A 7,500-nucleotide genomic window follows, 5' to 3' on the forward strand; every position below is an offset into this window, starting at 1 on the left:
GTAGATAAACACGGCACAACACGGCGCTCCACGGCATTGCGGGGCGTGTCGGAAGCGCCCTCGATGCCGGGCGGGAGGAAGGGGCGAGCCGGTTCGAAGGGCAGAGGCCACGGGGTCGGTCCGGCGAGGGCGAGAGGGCGGCTGCTGGCGAGCTGGCGAAGGGAGGTCGTGCTGCTGTGCTGATTTTTTTTTTTTCGCGCTTTTCTCGGTCTGTATGTCTTCGTTTCGTTCCCTCTTTCTTTTTCTCTCTTTTTTTTCTTTCATTTTTTTTCTCTCTCTCTCTCCTTCTTCCTTCTTTCCTTCTTTCCTTTCTTTCCTTTCTCTCTCTCTCTCTCTCTCTCTCTCTCTCTCTCTCTCTCTCTCTCTCTCTCTCTCTCTCTCTCTCTCTCTCTCTGTTTTGGTTATGCATTCCTTTGTACCCGCTTGCCTTTCTTCTATATTTATTCTCTTTTTGTTCAATTTTTCGTCCTGCTATTTGCTGGGCAACTTTTTTCCGGGAGTACGTTCCATCTTCGTCAATTTCCTTGATTAATTTGAAAGTGGGCTGGCAGGTACCGTAGACTTTCTCGTATTTCATCTCTTCTACCGATCTTTCTCACTTTCTCTTTCCTTTTTTTTTTCTTTCTTGCTCATTTCTCTTTCTTTTGCTTTTCTTTTACTTTTTCTGTTTGTTTGTGCTGTTGTTTTTTTTCTTGTGTTCTCTCTTTTGTTCTTTCCTTTTCTTTAATTTTTGTTTCTCTCTTCTCTTCCCTCCTTTCCCCGCCCCTCCCCTCCCCTCCCCTCCCTTCCTATTCCCTCACCTTCTCCAACACCACCACCAACACCACCTTCCCGATCTTCTCCTCCACCTCCTCCTCCTCCTCCTCCTCCTCCTCCTCCTCCTCCTCCTCCTCCTCCTCCACCTCGTCCATTTTTCCGTCATTTCTGAAGCTACTTCCATGACAGTTTCTAACGCATTTGGGTCATCCCGACTAATAGAATTATGGTCTGGCAGAGATGAAAAGAATTCCTTTTACCTCATCTCGTCGAAAAGAGGGGGGGGGGGGTTAGGAGGCAAGGGTCGGAGGAGATTGGGGGGGGGGGAGGGTAGTGAAATATGAAAAGTTACGCTGGGGAGGGAGAGGAGGTGGGGGTGGGGGGAGCGAAGGGGTGGAGGACGGGGAGATGTAAAAGTTACGCGGGGGAGGGGAAGGAGGGGGAAGGGGGGAGGCTGCTTCTGGTGATGAGTCTTGAATATGTTTTTCAAGATGCACGAGTGCTGCTTTTTCTTTTATTTTATTTTCAGTTCTTTTCAGTACTGTCGTGTTTATTTTTTGTGTATTTACAAACGTAAATATCTGCATGCATGCACACACACAAACGCACACACATACACACACCCACACAGACACACACACACTCACCCACACACACACACACACACACACACACACACACACACACACACACACACACACACACACACACACACACACACACACACACACACACACACATACACATACACATACAACTTATAGTACGTGTACATCTATATAAACAGCCATACATAAAAATAAGTATTGATACGCATAGATAAAGATTATGTAAATTTAACTTTAATCTCTTCGTTAATGCTTGTACTCTTTTTTCCATTAACCTTAATCTCTGAAGCGAACAAAATTTCCCGGATTTTGTTCTTGGTGGGCTGCCGTAATATCCGCTCTGTCGTTTAAGACTCTCTCTCTCTCTCTCTCTCTCTCTCTCTCTCTCTCTCTCTCTCTCTCTCTCTCTCTCTCTCTCTCTCTCTCTCTCTCTCTCTCTCCTTATCTCTATACATATCTATCTATATCTGTCGGTCTGTAGTAGGATTTAGGATGGCAGGAGAGAAGGAAAAGGAAGTGGGGTTTGGATACTAGGGATGAGAGGGAGGAGGAGAGGGAAAGAAGGGGAGGGGGTACCGGGAGAGTTAGGGGGGTATGATGGGGGAGGCGGGGGAGGGAGGAGAAGGAGAGGGGAAGGGGGAGGGGAGATCCTCGGGAATCCTCCAGCCGCCGCAGGATATGAGGGGGAGGCGAGTTGGCCCGCGTTGCTCGCCCGCTCGCTCAAAAGGAGGATTTTCGGTCGCCGGTTTCTCGAGGGACTTAATTGTCGAAATGCAAATTTGATGGTTTAAAGAGCGAGGTGAAAAGAAAGGGTGTTTGGAGAGAGAGAGAGAGGGAGGGAGGGAGGGAGGAATGGGGGAAGAGAAGGGGGGATGAAAGGAGGAATGGGGGAAGGGAGAGAGGGAGGAATAGGGAAGGGAGAGAGGGAGGAATGGGGGAAGGGAGGGAGGAAAGGGGAAGGAAGAGAAGGAGGAAGAGAAGAGAAGGAGGAAAGGAGGAAGAGAAGGAAGGAGGAAAGGGGAAGGGAGGAAGGGGAGGGAGTGAGAGAGGGAGGGAAAAGAGAGAAGTAGGAGAGTTAGATAAAGGAGAGGGAGAACGGGATGGGAGAAGGTGAAAGGAGAGGGTGAAGAGGGGGAAAATAGAGGGAAGGAGAGGTGGTAGAAAGAAGAGATGGGGTTGGGGGGGGGAGGAGGCGAGAAGGGAGAGGGTGAATGGGGTAAGGGAATGAAAGAAGGCAGTTGAGAACAGAGTGAGGAAAGAAAAGGGAACGAGAGAGAGAGAAAAAAGATAGAGAGAGAGAGAAAGGGGGAGGAGAGAGAGAGAGAAAAAAAGAGAGAAAGAGAGAGAGAGAGTGAGTTTGGGGAGATAGAAATGAATAATACAGCTCGTAGAAATAGGAAAGGGAAATTGAAACCTTCTCGCTCCTTTTCCCCTCCCTCCCTCCCTCCCTCCCTCCCTCCCTCCCTTCCTTCCCTCCCTTCCTTCCCTCCCTTCCTACGTCCTCTCTCCTCCCTTCCCTCCCCCCCCCAGCTCAGCTCCACTGGGAGATAAATAATTCGTATCCAGCGTATAGTGGGCGGGCTTGTTCGGGCGGTTGGGCGGTCGTTGTGGGCGGGCTCTGGCGGTGTTTCTGGGCGTGGTTAGGTGGGCGGGAGGGGAGGAGTCAACAGGCGGAAGAAGAAGGAAGGGGAAGAGAGGAGAGAAGAGAGGGGGGATGTTAGGGGAATGGAGGAGTAAGAGAATAACGAGAAGGAAGAAAAATAATCATTATATTAGTATTAAGAGCAAGAAAGGAGGAGGAAGAGAAAATAAGAAGGGAGGGAGGATGATGAGGAAAAGGAGGAATAAAAGGGAGCGAAAAGGAGAAGGAAGAGAAGATAATTATAAAGAAAAGAGGAAGTGGGAGAGATAAAGGAAGAAGAGGAAGAGAAAGAGGCAGGGGGGGGGGGTAAGTGCGTACTCTGGAAAATACTGGGTTGAGTGGTGTTGGTGATGTCGCTTGCATAATTAATTGTGCCATTTCTACTCCCCCCCCCCCTCGTGCTCTCTCCCCCACTATTCCCTCTCGTGTTCTCTTCTTCCCGTGTTCTCCCCCCCCCCTCCCCGTGTCCCCTCCTTCCCATTTGCTCTCCCTCCCACCCACCCCCCTTGCTCTCCTTCCCCCCACCCCATCACTCATTTCTTCTCCTTAGGCCTCTTCATTTCCTGTTTATCCCCCAAAGTCTCTCATTTACTCCCCCTCCTCCCCTTTCTCCCTCTTTATCCTCCCCTCACCTCCTCTCATCGCGTGTTCTCCCTCTCTCTCCCTCCCCACCTTTCTTCTCCCTCTTTCCCTCCTTCCCTTCTTTGCCACATTCCTCTTTCCTCTTTCATTCTTCCTTTCTGTGCCTTCTTTATTGCCCCACCCTTTCCCCTCTCCTTCCTACTTTTTCACTTTTTTATTGTTGTTGTTATTGTTATTTTCATTGTTATTATTATTGTTACTGTAGTCATTGTTGCCATTGTTGTTGTTCTTACAGTTATTATTAATGTTATCAATATATATTTTTGTTTATTATTGTCATTCTTATTATTATTATTATTAGTAGTAGTAGTAGTAGTAGTAGTAGTAGTCGTAGATTATATAGGCCTATATAGTGCTACCGGTTTTTGATATTGTTATCTTAACAGCGTGAATATAATTCTTGTTGTTCTGTTTATTATTGTTATTTTTTATTGCTATTGTTTTTCTTGTTATTATTGATATTATAATTGTCATCATTATTATTTTGTTATGATTGTCACTATCATTGTTGTTGTTGTCATTATTATTGCCATCATTCGTTATTACTAGTAGTAGAAGTAGTAGCAGTAGTAGTAGTAGTAGTAATAGTATTGCTATTATATCATTACCATCATCATCATTATCACTTCTTGTTATACCATTTCTATCATTATTATTATTATGCATCCCGCGGTAACCCCAGCATATGCAAATTGCCCTCGCTCTTCCTTCATCAAGTTCATTACCTGTTTCCTCTCCTCCCCGCCTCGCGCCCTCATCTTCGCCACAGTGGAAATGCAGCTCCTGATCGAAATTGTATTTTGATTTTGATGCGCGCCATATTGTGTTCGGGAGGGGGGGGAGGTGGGGGAGTGGTGCTTATTTTTTTGGTGTTAAATTGTGGTGTTAGGGGAGAATGGTGGGGGCGGAGGGGTACGCGTGTGAGGGGAGGGGATATAATCATGATAATGAATATGGTGATGAAAATGATAACGAATATGAAGATGAAAATGATGATAACGATGATGATGAAAATTATAAAATCAGTCATAAAAGAAGGAGAGATAAAGACAGACACACAGACAGTGTAGACAAAGACGGAGAGAGTGAGGGAGAGTGTTGGAGGTGGGAGGGCGAGAAGCGTGGGCTGGGCCTGAGCCCTTATGCTATTTGATATTCAAATATTGTTGATTCTGCATGCACCCTCCGTTTAATTAATGTCTTGAGCCTACCACAGGCCTGTTTTGAGGGAGGAGGGGGGGAGGGGTTGGGGACGGAGGAATGAGGGAAGGATCTCTCTCTCTCTCTCTCTCTCTCTCTCTCTCTCTCTCTCTCTCTCTCTCTCTCTCTCTCTCTCTCTCTCTCTCTCTCGTTGCTAGTGTGTGTGTGTGTGTATATGTGTGTGTGTGTGTGTGTGTGTGGTGTGTGTGTGTGTGTGTGTGTGTGTGTGTGTGTGTGTGTGTGCGCGCGCGCGCGTGCGTGCGTGCTGCGTTGATGGTAAGAATGGCAGTGATGGCGATGATGCTAAGCGAAGACATTGTTGGTGTTTCGGTAGAACTCTGGGAGCTCTACTGCGCCGCTGATTAAGACATTTGCATATCGCTGTCGGAAGAGCTGTGGGCAGCGAGAGTGCCGGGTGGGGAGGAGGAGGAGGAGGGGGGGGAGAGGAGGAGGAGGGGGGGGAGAGGAGGAGGAGGTGGGAGTGGGAAGGAGGAGGAGGAGGAGGAGGAGAAGGGGGGGGTGGAAAGGAGGAGGTAGGAGCGAGGGTAGAAAGAGGAGTAGGTGGAGAGGAAAGGACCGAGGGGATGAATTTACGGATGAGGAGGGAGGGGCGAGGGCAGGCTCTCGGGCCCCGACTGGACTGCCTCCGTGTCTGGGGACGGAGGGGGTAGGGGAGATGGTGGGGGTAGGGGAAAGAGGGGGGAGATGAAAGGAGGAATAAGGGAGTGGGAGGTGGAAGCAGGTAGGTTTGAGGAGATGAGAACTGGGAGGGGGAGGGGAGGGGAGGAGAGGGGAAGGTGCCACATGAGAAGGGAGTGGGTAGGAGGGGATGGGGGGTGGGTGAGGGATGAAGGGAGGAGAGAAGGAGGGAAGGAGACGAAGAGGGAAGATGCAAGGAGACGGAGTGAGGGGAAGGATTGGCATCCGTGGTGAGAGGACGAGAGGGACGAGGGATAAGGAGAGAAGGGGAGAGGGAATGAAGGGAAGAACAGGTGGAAGAGGTGACAGTACACGACACAACACACACAGACAAAACACACACAACAACACACACACCAACACACACAACAACACAACACACTGCGGGCGGCCTGTGCGTGCGGTGAACGGGGAGGCCCGAGCCAAACACGCAGGCCCTCTGGGGATCCTGGTCGGCGGCCTTCGTCATGGCCTTAAATCCTCCGTTGTCCTTCCTCTGATCCAGCTTTACGTTCACCTTTGCTTCATCCATTTCTCTGTTCTTCTTTTCCTTTGTCTGTCTTCATCTCCTCTTACTCTTCATCCCATTTCCTTCCTTGTTTTCCCTGTCCTTGCTTGTATCGGGGTTTCCTTCGTCACCCCGCTGGCCCCATCACTCCTTTCCCTACTTTCCTTTTTATTTTTCTCCTCCCTTTCTTCTCCTCCCCTTTCCTCTCTTCTTCTTTTTCCCTTGCTCCTCCCCCTCCCCACCTATTTCCATCCCCATCTTCCTATTCACTACCTCCGAAATCCCCACCCCTTTTCTCCTCCTCTCCCCTCCCCACCTATTTCCATCCCCATCTTCCTTTCACTCCTCCCTCCTTCCTCCCCCAACACCCTTTTCTCCCCCACCTCCCCATCTCGTCCACGCAGCCCCATTCCCACAAGAAGAGGGGAGATGAAGGACCCCCATTCCGTCCCCCTTCTTCCTTCTCTACCCTTCCTCCTCTCGCAATCCTTTTCCCTCCTCCCTCCTCCGTCCCCTTTCCTTTCCCCCTCCTCTCTCCTCCTTTTCCCCCTCTCCTCTCCTCCTTTCCCCTCGCCCTCTCCCCTCCTTTCACCACCTCCTCTATCCTTCCCTCCTTCGTCCCTCCTTCCCCTCCTCCTCTCCCTCCTTTCCCCTCCCCTCTCCCCTCCTTTTCCCCCTCCCCTTCTCCCCCCTTTCCCCCCCTCCTCTCCATCCTTTCCCCTCCTCCTCCCCTCCTTCCCCTCCACTCCTATCCCGGTCTTTTCCCCTCTCTCTCGATCCTTTCCCCACGCCCTCTCCATCCTTCCGCCTCCCGCTCCCCTCCTTTGCCCCTCCTCCTTCCCCTCCTTTTCCTCCTCTGGCCTCCTTTCCACCCTCTCCTCTCCACTCTTTCCCAATCCTCCTCTCCCCGTCCTTCCCCCTACCCCTCTCCCTCTTTCCCCTCATCCTCCTCTTCCATCCTTATCCCCCTCTCCTCTCCCCTCCTTTCCCCTTCCTCTCCATCCTTTCCCCCTCCTCCTCTCCCCTCCTTTCCCCTCCTCCTCTACCTCCCCTCTCCCCACCCCCTTTCCTCTCCTCGTCCCCTTATCCCCTGACCGCTGTGGTTTTCGGCCTCTTCAAAATCGGGGAACGGATTTTGTGGGGGCGGACCGAAACGCTACTTTTTATTAGAAGATCTGTCGGGTGAGGCTTTTTTCGGCAAGGGGGGGGATGACGTCGCCGATCATGTATTTCTTGCCCTCCGTGTTTTCTTTTGTTTTGTTTTTGTTTTTAGTTGTTTTTATTTATTTTTTCTTTCCTTTTTTTTCTTTCTCGCGTCTGCGAATATTCTCCTCTCCTGTCTCTTTTCTTCTTCTTCTGCATTGACTTGTGCTTCTTCGTTTTCTTGATTTTATATTTTGTCCATCTTTTCCCGTCTTCTCTCCCTTTCGAGGGAATTAGGAAAC

The 7,500-nt window shown here is 50.1% G+C and overlaps 1 protein-coding gene across 5 annotated transcripts in view; it reads left to right on the plus strand.

Annotated features, from left to right (window-relative positions):
• The window catches only part of LOC119594561 (low-density lipoprotein receptor 1-like), a gene marked incomplete in the record, with an annotated part of 143,162 nt that overhangs the window by 80,405 nt on the left and 55,257 nt on the right, over positions 1-7,500 (plus strand).

This window comes from Penaeus monodon, chromosome 3 (genome assembly GCF_015228065.2).
Source record: "Penaeus monodon isolate SGIC_2016 chromosome 3, NSTDA_Pmon_1, whole genome shotgun sequence".
Lineage (NCBI taxonomy): Eukaryota > Metazoa > Arthropoda > Malacostraca > Decapoda > Penaeidae > Penaeus > Penaeus monodon.